Source organism: Canis lupus, chromosome 2 (assembly GCF_048164855.1).
Source record: "Canis lupus baileyi chromosome 2, mCanLup2.hap1, whole genome shotgun sequence".
Classification (NCBI taxonomy): Eukaryota; Metazoa; Chordata; class Mammalia; order Carnivora; family Canidae; genus Canis; species Canis lupus.
Genome location: NC_132839.1, coordinates 42,522,363 through 42,535,133, shown reverse-complemented (window position 1 = coordinate 42,535,133; position 12,771 = coordinate 42,522,363). Strand labels below are relative to the sequence as shown.

Here is a 12,771-nt window from a genome sequence, read left to right as displayed (position 1 = left end):
TTTTCTCATAACAGGAATACTGTAGTACTTAAAAAAAACTTCCTCTTGTATTATCTCATTTGATCTTCATATCCAAGGTAAGCTTTTTTCAGAAGTGGAAATTGAGAGTCCATTAAATGACTTGCCCAGAGTCATGTAGCAATTTAGTGGCAGAAGTAGGATTACAACCTGGTTCTTTGACATTATAACCTTCCTTTGCTCCCCAGTTTATTGAATCCACTGGAGCTCTGGAATATTTCACCATAAATGGATGAAGATTTCATATATAAATCAATGATGTAAAACATGTAGCAAACATGAATGAGTTTTCCTCAGTAATAAAGAGAAAATGAGTGAGGATAACTGCAGTAATATATTGCAGTAAAATAATAAATGACATTTATCTAGTTGCTAATATAACCTGATGTTCTTCCAAGGGCTTTTATTTATTTTATCTGATTGAACTCTCTTATTGTCCCCCTTTCACAGATGAGGAATTTGAGGCACAATGATAAATGAAGTAAGATGACAGTAATTTGGATTCTAAAGAAAGAGAAAAATCTGCTTTTTTTTTTTTTTTTTTGAGCCTTAATCATCTCTGCCTGCTTTCAGATTACAAGGGAATTTAGAAATCATCAATATCTTAAAAAAGAGGAAGATAAGGAATCAATATAAGATGCATCTATCAATTTATTAAATAAAAATAGCTGGTACTGAAACAGAAGGACATTATTTAAATCGGTGGCTGTCAGAGTGTGGTACTCTGACCAGCAGCAGCAGCACCAGAGAACTTGTTAGAAATCTAAACTCTTGGGCCCCACATCAGATATAGCGAAGTAGAAACTCCTGAGCAATATTGCATAAACTTGAATTAACTTGTCCTAAGTGGAGGGAAACTAAAAGCTTTGAGTTAACATGTAGTCTCTAGGCAGTGGTTATCCAGCTTCTTAAATGTTCTTATTCCCAAGAATATCCCCTGAAATAATTTTAAGCAGTGAGCAAGCACAAACTGTAACTTTTAAGATCTTCTAAGAAGCAGTGCAAAATACATGCCGATTTTGGTATGAATTGCAAACTAGGGAGCACATTTCTGATGGGGTTACCTTTCAGTTCGCTTCTACATGGTTATAAGTGCTTCATGAACGTATTTAGGGGGTCTGATGGGGATGTGTGGGCGATGGATTACAGTTCCTCAGTTGAGCAAAACAGAAAGATAAATGACTTGTATCTCCTGAGATCATATAGTACTGACCTTATAGAATCAATGCTTCAGTTTTCTGACAGTATTATGTTCTCAGAGAGCCTTTTTGGGCCAATCATTTTTTTTTTTCCTCCCCGTGTGGTGAGGAATGGAACAGACAGGGAGTGTTTAAGAGGCTTGCCTAATGTTTTACAGGGCTGCAGTGGAGCGGCAGGGAAAGGGGAAAAATAATGAGACATCTGAAGACAAGACAAAGCTTCCCTCCACCTCCAGCCCCCTGCCCTGCTCTTTTATTCCTAACAGAGCCTGAAGCAGCAGGACGGTGATTCACAGGGTGAGGCACGCAATCCTCATGGCCCTCCTCCTCTTCTCACATGTCCTGCACCATCACCTCACACGGCAATCACCGTAGCTCTTGCGATTTCAGTTTGACTCTTTTTATTTTTACTATGTATTTGAATATTATTATTTATCATACAATTATTAGTTTTCATTTATATGGTTTTTAAGGAACTGTGCATCTCTGCGTGTGATTTTTTTATTTTCTTGAGGTCAGATTTTTCTCCTGTCAGAGATTGATGTTGTTGACATATAAATGGGAGTTCATGCGGGAAGAGGGTGAGGTCTGTCACTTTATAATACAGATTACATTTCTCTAATGCATTTCTCGTGTTCATCAATGAATACCTATATATCCTTTTTATGTCCCTTTGTGTCAGGGATTGAGTGTTTTAGTAGTTATAATCAGATAAGTTGTTCCTTTTCCTCTGGAAGTTCTTTGCTACATTAGCAAACTTTTTGGCCAATGAGAAAAGGGGAGAGTACAGAGAATTGGGAGAGTGGTCAGAGAAAACTTCCTGTAGAGGTGACACCATCATCTTAGTCCTTTAAAGGACAGGATTAGAGAGGGAAAGGGGTAGAAGAAAGGTGTTCCAGTTCAGCAGGGCAGCTTATGTGGAAATTAGGAAATGAGACACAGCACAGTTATTTTATGGAGTTAAAGTCCACTAAGTATAGCTGTAGTAGTATAGTGTGAAGAGTGGAAATAGCCATGACTGACCTGGGAAGTAAACCAGATCCCAGGCCCTTAACTTTATCCTGAAGGCTTGGGTAGCTATTGAAAGAGCTCTGTCTAGGTTATACTGTCTTGCACTTCCCAAGCAATACATTGTGTTCCAAATTGCCCTGTGATGTTTTTTGAAAGGGGTTGAAAAGGAGGGAGGAGGAACGGGTAAAAATGTTGAATATAATGCATTATTTTTACATTTTTAATTTATTGTACTGATATTTATCATACTGTGTACAAGGCATTGTGCAAGACATTGGGAATAACTGGCCTATTTCTGCTGTTTTCCTAAAAAGATGATGTGTTGGCTGTTTTATCTTATTACAGAAGTTTCTTTGTTGGTTACATTTTAATATAGATTTAAGATAGTTAGAATCCCAAGATTTTAAGCTTTCCTACCATATATTAATCATTCAGCATATAATACTATATTAGTATTAGAGCTGCAAGCTTATTTAGTGCAAAAGATGCAGGGTACTTACCATGTTTTAGGATGTCCTGTGTATGCCTGTGAGATAGATAGATAGATAAGATAGATATACACTATATATAGATAGATAAGATTGATATACCTCTATATCTTAGTCTTAGAAAATAAACCAAAACTGGAATTCCTATTGAAATTTACCTCTTATAATTCAATGGGGAATATTTTTCTGTGATGCTTTGTTTTTATAGATATACCTCTGTATCTATAGACACACCTCTATATCTATCTATATCTATAGATAGATAAAGTGATAATTCTCTTATAAAGAGGTAGCAAATGCAGATATGCAGTTTTTTAAAAGCTAGCCATTCATACATACATCTCCTTAAAATTAAGGAGACAGTGGTGTAGTTTTCATATTTATTTTGAAGTTTTTTTTGAGAGAAACTCCTAGGGATCTAGAATCTAAAGAAAGACAGGTATTTTCTTAGCGTAGATTAGTCATAACTCTACTTTTAAATTTACAATTACATAATCAGTGCTTGATCTGTAAACCATTCTAAATGGTAGTATGAACTTCTTATATTTTGGAAAAGTAATTAGAGCTTATAATTTTGTAGGTTTTGTTTGGTGGGTTGATTTGTGAATTAAACCAATTTTTGATATGTGTTTTGATACTTGTGTATTCTAAGTGTATTATATGAAGAATATTATGTGTAGGCACATTGATATGTGATTATATTTCTTTACTCAAAGAATATTTCCTATAAGTGCTTATTTTAATTTATTAGCAGTAAAAGATCAGAAGTTATAGTTTTAAGATTGTTTTTTAAATGTTAGTGATTCTTGAAACTTGATAAACAAGTTACCAGTTTGAGTCTTAGAAAATAAACCAAAACTTGAATTCCTATTGAAATTTACCTCTTATAATTCATTGGGGAATATTTTTCTGTGATGCTATGTTTTTAGAGAAATTTTCTTTTCATATAACCGGTTTGTTATTTTGTGGTAATTTCTGGGTTTGAGTTGTTATTTCCAAAGTCTGTCTTGAAAACCTCAAAAATGTTTGTGTTCTCCAAAACCTTAGAAATAACAACTAGTACTTGTACAGGAATTTTAAAAATCAGCTTGCTTTTTCATACTACCAGTGTTCGTAAAGGATAGTTCCATTCATTATATGATATAATTAAAATATTTTTGGTGCTATTTTCAATATTTGTTATAGTTGCATTAAGTTTTTAAATTGTTCTGTTACTTTGGGGTATAAAAAAATCTACCAGTTATGTTCTTTAGGACAGCAGAAAATAAATTAGATGAGGATTGACATTTTGTGAAAAGTGTTAATAATTCTCAAATTCTGCTATTTGATACTTCACTTAATATGATCCAAAGTAATTGCTGTTTAGTATTTATAATTAGTATTTCTTGGCTATACTAATCATTATTTATTGAATATTTATAGTACCTGTTAAATAGGAAAAGAGAGCAATATTAATGTTCTAAATCTTGTGAATTTGAAGGATCAATTAAAATAATGTATGCACAGCATTTTTTTTTTTTATTTTAATGATCTGTACACCCAGCATGGGGGCTCAGACTTACAAGCCCAAGATGAAGTATTGCATGTTCTACTAACTAATAAGCCAGCCAGGCATCCTGTGAAAGCATTTTGAAAACAATTAAATTAGGTTGTTTCTGATTACAAACAAGAAAGACCGGGTTCAAACTCACCTTTAAAATAGGGATACTTGTTATATATTACATAACAAAAAAAATGAAGCAGTATGGTAGAGATTAGGCTCTGCTCTATTAAAGTGGGTTCCAGGTTTCTGCCTTCCCTTGGGCATCATCTTTGTCCCGATGCTGCCTGCTGCATTTTGACAGTGGCAGCTCCCAACTTTACAGCTGCACATGGCATCATCTATAGCAACATTATCCAGTAGAACTTTTTGTGGAGATGGAAATGTTCTTTGTGCTATCCAGTGCGGTAGCCATTAGTCATATGTAGTAGCTGTTGAGCACTTGAAATATAACCAGTGCAACTAAGAACTATATTTTTAACTAATTAGTAACCACATGTGGCTGGCTAGTGACTACCATATTGTTAAGCACCAATACAAAGCTTCAGAGATCACTTGTGTGATCTAGAAACTAGAGTTTCTACCAAACATTCTAAAATTAATTCTGTTATGCTGGCTTAGATAACATGCATTCACACTTCTTCCTGTAGTACACTAATCATGGTGGTAAGAAGATGGAAAATACTTGTCTTATTCTAGCTAGATGTTCCACCTCTGAGATGTACTATGAAGCTACTGTAATCCAGAAAGTTTGTATCTGTATAGGTGGGGATAGATATGTAGCTCAGTGGAACCAGGATACAGAACTCAGAAATAGACCTGTACATTCATAGTTAATTGATGTTTGACAAAAGTGCTAAGGTAAATCAATAAGAAAAGGAAAATCTTTTTAATAAATAGTGCTAGAAAAACTGGATATACATAGAGAAAAATAAACCTCAATATTAGTACACATCATACCCATTTCTGTGGAATAAGGAGTATGTATAGGTGAGTAATAAAGGTGAAGAACAGACAGATTGGGTGTGGTTGATAGGGTGCCCTGAGTATAGAGTGTTTGACATTTGTCTTATGGGCATTGGGCAGCCTTTAGAGGTGTTTAAAAAGCTTAGGTAGTCAAATAATAGTTACCAGAATACTTATCGGGCAGCAGATTGTCAACATTTTAAAAGTTGTTTATCGGGCAGCCTGGGTGGCTCAGCGGTTTAGCGCTGCCTTTGGCCCAGGGCGGGATCCTGGAGACCCAGGATTTAGTTCTAGTCCCACATCGGGCTCCCCACATGGAGCCTGCTTCTCCCTCTGCCTGTGTCTCTGCGCCCCCCCCCCCCCCTCTCTCTCTCTGGTCTCTCATGACTAAATAAATAAAATCTTTAAAAAAAAAAGTTTATAACTTGTAAAAATAGACTAAGATTTCATCTTTTAATCTTTTAATTATAATAGGCTTTAGTAATGTTGAGATTTTATGAAGGAGAATGCTATTCCACTTGGTTTGAATGGGTAAGGGGGATTAAAGTGGAAGTTTAGGCTAGGTTCTAAAGATTATGGTATATTGACATGTCATGCTTTTTCTTAATTGATTTATAAGAAATTTAAGAGCATGTCATTTGTAGAAAAGGAAATGTTTAGAATTTAACCATAATGTGAATGTGATCAAATATTAGTTTATAAATAATCTTTAATATGATCTCATTTAATGCACAATTTAAAGTATTTTTACTTAAAACCATTATTATTTATTATGAAAAAAAAAGACTAAATGACCAAAATTATTGTAAAAAGGAGTTTATGTGTTAGAAGAAGGTTTGGAAACCCTGATAGAGTTCTGTACTTCATTTAAATGATAAGAAAGCAGGAGTCAAAACAAAGCAAAGGACTTGCCGAAGATCCTATGAGTATGCAGTGACAAAACCAAGATTTAAATAATGTTTTCTTAAAGACCCTGGGTCTATCTCAGAAAGACTGTGGAACTTTTGAGGCAAAGTCTTTGCTAAAAAGCTTAGGTAGTCAAATAATAGTTACCAGAATACTTATCAGGCAGCAGATTGTCAGCATTTTAAAAGTTGTTTATAGGGCAGCCTGGGTGGCTCAGCGGTTTAGCGCTGCCTTTGGCCCAGGAAGGGAATATTCTTCCCAGTAGATTCCCAAAGATCAGCACACAGCTTAGTAATGTCCTTTAAAATTGAACTAAAAGCAGTATTGCTTACTTCAGTGTTAACAAATTTGTACCCATAAAACTTCATCAGGGGCACCCGGGTGGCTCAGTCGGTAGGGCGTCTGAGATTCTCTCTCTCCCTTTGCCCTTCCCACACTCATGCACACACTCTGTGTCTCAAATAAATCTTAAAAAAAAAGCAAAAACTTCATCAAATGTTACCCAAAGCTATTAGGAACAAAAGCATAGAGTATGTTTAAATGGAAAGGAAGTTCACGAATGAAGGGGATGTGATTCTCTCCACTCTGTAACACTGGAAATACTGCCTTTATTGCTGTATTGCCCCATCTTCCACATGATTCCCAGTATATATTATTTCTAACCGTTAGAGAAGTAAACAGACGTAAAAAGAAAAAAAGTACAGGTGCTTTTGCTTTCATGTAGTTTAGACATTTCTGAAAAATCTCACAACTCCAAAACTTGTACAACTTTGTGTTCTGAGCAACACAAACTAAAACATAATTGTAATTAAAAAGAGAGCTTGAACTGCTCAGTGAGGCAACTCAGTAGTGGCTACCACCATGGGTGTTACAAAAGCACAAAATTCATTACTTGAGTAGAAATGTTGGCAACACTTGAATTAGAATGGAGATAGTTGTCTTAGGACAGTGCAGATGGCAGTGTAGCAGCGACCAGTGGAGGGTGGTGGAGGTTGCCGTTAAAGCAAGCATGGGAATGCTCAAGGCTGGGAATACTCTGAAGCCTTCATTTTTAATTTTCTTTTTTCTTTCTTTTTTTAATTGCATGCAGTTAATTCATTTTTTTAAAAATACTCCTGCTCTCGGGAGGACTTTCTCCTTTCTGCTAAAGGTTATAATTCTCTTGCCACTTTCCTGGTTCCCTTTGCCTAGGAAAAAGTCCCCAGTGAACCAGAGAGACTTCTTTATTATACTGACACTATTCTGTATTTACCAGTTTCATAGCACCTAATTTACATTCCAAAACACATTATAGTAGAGCAGGCTGTATTGTTTAATCATAGAAAGTGTTTTGTTTTTTTTTTTTTAAAGCACATTCTTCAGCTCAGATGAACATAAAAGTTCATCTGAATAAGTGGCTGCTATATAAAGATTATTCAGAGAGGGGAAGTTGTATTATTTTGCTGTCTTCTTTTAGGGTATATAAAAGCTCTTTCATAGATTCTGTTGGCTTTTGTTTCATTTGGTTGGTTCACTGGTCATAATATACCTGGATATAGGACTCAATAGGTATGGATTCCAATGTGCTTATTCATAATCATGGTAAAGATTTACAGTGTTTTCTATGACCTGCATAATTACTTTCATACAATTTGGTATCTTTATAAATCATTGCTCCCAATATCTTTCACTATCATGTGAAATTGAATGTTCAGTGAGGCAACTTAGTGTAGCTAGTGGCTACCACAGTGGGTATTATAGACATATCTGAGATTAACTTTGTTCTATTCTTTTTATTGAGATATAGTTTACAGACCATAAAATTCATCATTTAAAATTATACATCTGTGGTTTTTAGTATATTCAGAAGTTTGTGCCACTATGACTACTAATTCCAGAACATTTTCATGAATCTGAAAAGAAACTTGGTACTCATTGACAGTCATTTCTCAACTCCGCTTACCACCTCATCCTGGCAACTGCTAACCTTTTTTTCTGCATCTGTGGATTTTCCTATTCTGAATATTTCATATAAATGTTCTCTTTTTGTGTCTGGCTTTTTCCACTTAGCATAATCCTTTCAAGGTTCATCCATATTGTAGCATGTATCAGTATTTCATGCCATGGCTAAATGATACTCCATTGTATGGACATACCACATTTTGTTTATCCACTCATCAGTTGATAAACATTGGGTTGTTTCTACTTTTTGATTGTTACAAAAATGTGTCTGAAATTTGTGTACAAGTTTTAGTATGGAGATCCTTTCATTTCTTTGGTAATCTCCCTAGGAGTGGAATTTGCTGGGTTGCATGATAGCTCTCTGTTGAACTATTTGAGGAACTTGACAGTGGAATTTTTGTGGAAAATGTGGAACTCTTTTCCATATTTAACTTAAAGAGAAAGCAAAAACATCAGAAAACTTTGTGGATGTTAGAAAATATTTGGTTCATTTTTTTCCCAAAAACATTGATTTTTTTTTTATTTCTGTAGTGTTGGACCAAGTTGTCTGGACCAACTCTTCAGTGAAGACAACTAAAAATACTAGATAAATTGTTTAAAAACTTTATAGCATCAAAGATCTGTTAAAGGACATGCCAGACCAAAATCTAAGACAAGGTGAGAACCTAAAAAGTAAAGAAGTATTTAAAGTCTGGCTACCCTGAGTCATTTGCCCATCAGGATAAAACAGTTGTAAACTAAGCTTCAGGTTTTGGTGGATCGAGAGGCAAAGAGTAACCTCATTACTTCTAGGTTTCTGAGTCTAATAGATTGCTTCCCATATCAAATTGGGACCTTAGGAAGAGGGAAAAATCCACTGCCTTTTCCCTACGGCAAAAGATTGCAAGGAGGGGTCTATTGTACTGAACAAATTAGGGAAAGAGGAGAATAATAAAAGAAAGAGAACCTGTGTCTCAGAGGTTGTAAAATAAGTACCAGCATTGTGTGGAATCACTGTCCAAAGTCCTTTAACACAAGAAGTCCACATTTGCCACAGGTACCTGGAAGAAGCAAAAGCAAATTGACACACTTTTTAAAGAAAAGCATCTTATTCAAGGCATCAAAAATGTCTTTCAGATAACCTTTCAAAACTATAGAGTATTCATCATACAAAGATGATCAACCATAAAAGAAAATAAGGCATAAACAAAATGCAGAAGAAATAGCAGATACTGATGTCTGAATACTTCAGATACTCTTATTATATTCATAGATTATAAATAATTTCATTCTTCTAATAAGCTTGCAAACGTGTGCAAGAAATGGGAAATTATAAGAGAGGTGATAAATAGATTTGAATGAAATACTTAGAACAATGAAAAAAACACAATAACCAAAATGAAGAACTTAGTTGGCATGCTGGAATTATATTTGACATAGCTGAAGAATTTGTGAACTGAAAGAAGTTCTATGGAGGCTTAGCACAAAGGGATGAAAAGGTAGATACAGGTTGTTGAGGAAAAGGAAGATTGGTTAGATATTCTAACCTAAATTTTTCTTGGCATTCTAGAAGGAGGGGGAAGAGAGGATGAATATGAATGGGGCTGACACAATATTTGAAGAGATAATTACAATTTTCCAGAGTTGATTTAAGGAACTCAACAAACCTCATGCAGAATGAAAAGAAAAAATAAAACTATACATAGACATAGTGAAACTACAGAAAACAAAAAAAGAATAATTTCAACACAGCAGATAATCTTCAAAGAAGTGTTGACTCTAAATAGCAACAAATGAAAATCTATAGTCAATGAAATGATACCCTGAATATGTTGAGAAGATGGAATTTGTAGTCCAACCTAGAATTCTATACCCAGAGAAGACATCTTCAACAATGAAGACAGGACAATTGACTTGTGTCCTCGGGAAACCCTGTTGCTCCCTTTCCCCTGGCTGGCAGTGAGGAGGCCACACTATGGCTGGATTTACTATAAAAGACATGAACCAGCAGGAGTTCATCAGAGCTCTGGCAGTCTTCCTCAAGTCTGAGAAACTGAAAGTCCCTAAATGGGTGGGGGGTGGACACCATAGCATAAAGAGGTTGCTTGCTCCCTGTGATGAGAACTGGTTCTACACATGGGCTGCTTTGACAGCATGGCACCTGTTCCTCCAGGGCAGTACTGGGTCAGCTCCATGACCAAGATCTATGTGGGATGTCAGAGAAACGGGGTCATGCCCAGCCACTTAAGCAGAGGCTCTAGGGGCGTGGCCCACAGGTCCTCCACACCCTGTGAGGGGCTGAAAACAATGGAAAAGGACCAAGATGGTCCTGCAGACTGATATCAGGGACAGAGAGATCTGGGAAGAATCACTGGACAGGTGGTAACTGCCTCCTAGAAGCATTAGAACAAATGCTGGGTTAATAAATTGGCTCATTTGTTTTTAAAAAATAAAAGCAAAATACCTGTGTATCAGTTTTGCAACTAAACCACATCAGGATTTTGGAGAAGGGGTTCAAAACCCAAGTCAGACTGCTTTACTAAGAAAGCAGTCTCCATGGGAACATCAGGTAACCTTCACAAGCTTCATGTGGACAGTGACCTATGTCCATGTCATCAGTGAACATCAGAACCTAGTAGATGCTCTCAATAAGTTTTGTTGGATTAAAAGGAAAACAAAGAAGGTAAATTAAGTCATTTGTACAATTTAAAAAATGGCACACACAAGGAACAGATGATGAAAACCGGGAGCCTAGAGTTTTGAAGACACACTTTCCTGATTTTACAGTGCATTGAGGACCAAGTTTATAAAAATATTTATGTGTGGAGATTTACAACAGAATTGCATTATCCCTGTTCATAAGCTGAGGCTAGTCCAATATCTAATTTCTGGGAGTTAACGGTCCCCCAGAACTGTTGGTTTTGCTCAGGGCTGAGAGGCGGTATACCATTACCATTTGCTGCAATCTCTGCAGTCAAACGTAGGAATATCATACAACTGGATAAGGCCTGAAAATTCAGAGAAGCCATAGCTTGAATACCACATACTTCTTTCTGAGGAAGATAGGAAAAAAATTATGGAGGAACTGGAGAAGGACCATGAAGGCAGTGCCTGCAACTCCCTGCATAAGTAATATGGTATCTTCCCAAAGTTGAAGTGGTTCCTGATCACAAGCCTCTCTGCATTCTTCCTTTCATTTGTTGACTGATTAATGCAGTCTGTTGAAGCAAGTGAAGTAGGATAGTGGGAAGAGCACTAGACTGGACATCAGAAGATTTAGGTTCTAGTCCAGTTCTGCCACTTAATAGCTATGTGATGTAGTATGGTTGAAGGGGGAGTAGTACTTGGGTCTCTCCTAAGCTTCATATTCTCCTCTGTAAAGGTAAGAAGCAAACTAGATTACAAAGGTACCATTTAACTTTTTTAATCAACTATTTTAATATACTTTTTTGTGCACACAAAATCTCAGGATCCTGTTGTGCCTCAAAAGTTTTTGAGGACAAAAACTGAGGACAAAAGTGCCTCAGTGGACAAATTTTCAGAAAAATACAATTTAACAAATGGAATCATGAAACTATAGACAAACTGAAAAGTCTTATTGTCAAGGTTACCGCAAAGGAACTCCAAATCCAGGTGGCTTCATAAGCAAGGACTAATAGATTTTTAGGGAAGAAATAATGCCAGTATTTCACAGATTCTACCAGAGAATAGAAAAAGAAGAAACACTCTTTTCCCCATTATATAAGCTAGCCTAACCTTGATAGCAAAACCAGGAAGGAGAGTTCTAAGAACAATCAGAAGTCAGCCTCACTGAAAATAATTATAAAACTCCTAAACAGAATATCAGTCCACTTCTTTGAGTTCACATCTTTTTTTAGTGGAGACAGTTACTTTCACATGGATCCATTTTCTCTACTGCTTGGGTACACATATAGACTTATCAGCCTCCCCATGGGAGTGGCCATGTGGCTGAGTTGGCCAATGGAATGTGAGTAGAAGTGACACATGCCGCTTCTAGGTCTGATCTGTAAAATACCTCCCACATGATCTTCATACTTCCCTCTTTGCCAGCCAGGTACAGAGAATTATGAGGGGAACTTTTTTTTTTTTAAGATTATTTATTTATTTATTCAGAGAGAGAGAGAGAGAGAGAGGCAGAGACACAGGCATAGGGAGAAGCAGGCTCCACACAGGGAGCCCAACGTGGGACTCGATCCCGGGTCCCCAGGATCACACCCCGGGGTGCAGGCGTCGCTAAACCGCTGCACCACCGGGGCGCCCCAAGAGGGGAACTATTGACGTCTTGTGTGTGGAAGCACAAGATAAATGAGTCTAGGCTCTTGGATAATCTCATACAAGTCTCTCTGAGATAAGAAACCCTCTTTTGGCTTTGTAAGAATAAGAAGCTTCATTGTATTAGGCCGCTGAAATTTGTGTTTGTTAAAGCATCTCATGTTACTTTATGCTAACTAATAAATTATATCCAGCAGTATGTAAAAGGGATCCCTGGGTGGCACAGTGGTTTGGCGCCTGCCTTTGCCCCAGGGCGCGATCCTGGAGACCTGGGATCGAATCCCACATCGGGCTACTGGTGCATGGAGCCTGCTTCTCCCTCTGCCTGTGTCTCTGCCTCTCTCTCTCTCTCACTGTGTGACTATCATAAATAAATAAATAAAAATTAAAAAAAAAATAAAAGGGATAGTATAGCCTAAGTAGGATTGAT

The 12,771-nt window shown here is 36.6% G+C and overlaps 1 protein-coding gene and 1 pseudogene across 45 annotated transcripts in view; both read left to right on the top strand.

The window, feature by feature from the left end:
• MEF2A (myocyte enhancer factor 2A) overlaps positions 1-12,771 on the top strand; it is a 191,268-nt gene that overhangs the window by 102,603 nt on the left and 75,894 nt on the right. For 3 of the 45 annotated variants that reach the window (XM_072797143.1, XM_072797135.1, XM_072797158.1), the window contains one exon: positions 1,376-1,514. The exons of 41 other annotated variants lie outside the window; for them this stretch is intronic. The gene's annotated coding sequence lies outside the window, so the exon portion shown is untranslated. Of the gene's footprint in view, positions 1-1,375; positions 1,515-8,605; positions 8,727-12,771 lie in introns of those variants that run through there. One more of the 45 variants, XM_072797149.1, reaches the window with a different exon arrangement.
• Positions 8,734-11,595, top strand: LOC140616577 (small ribosomal subunit protein eS19-like; annotated as a pseudogene).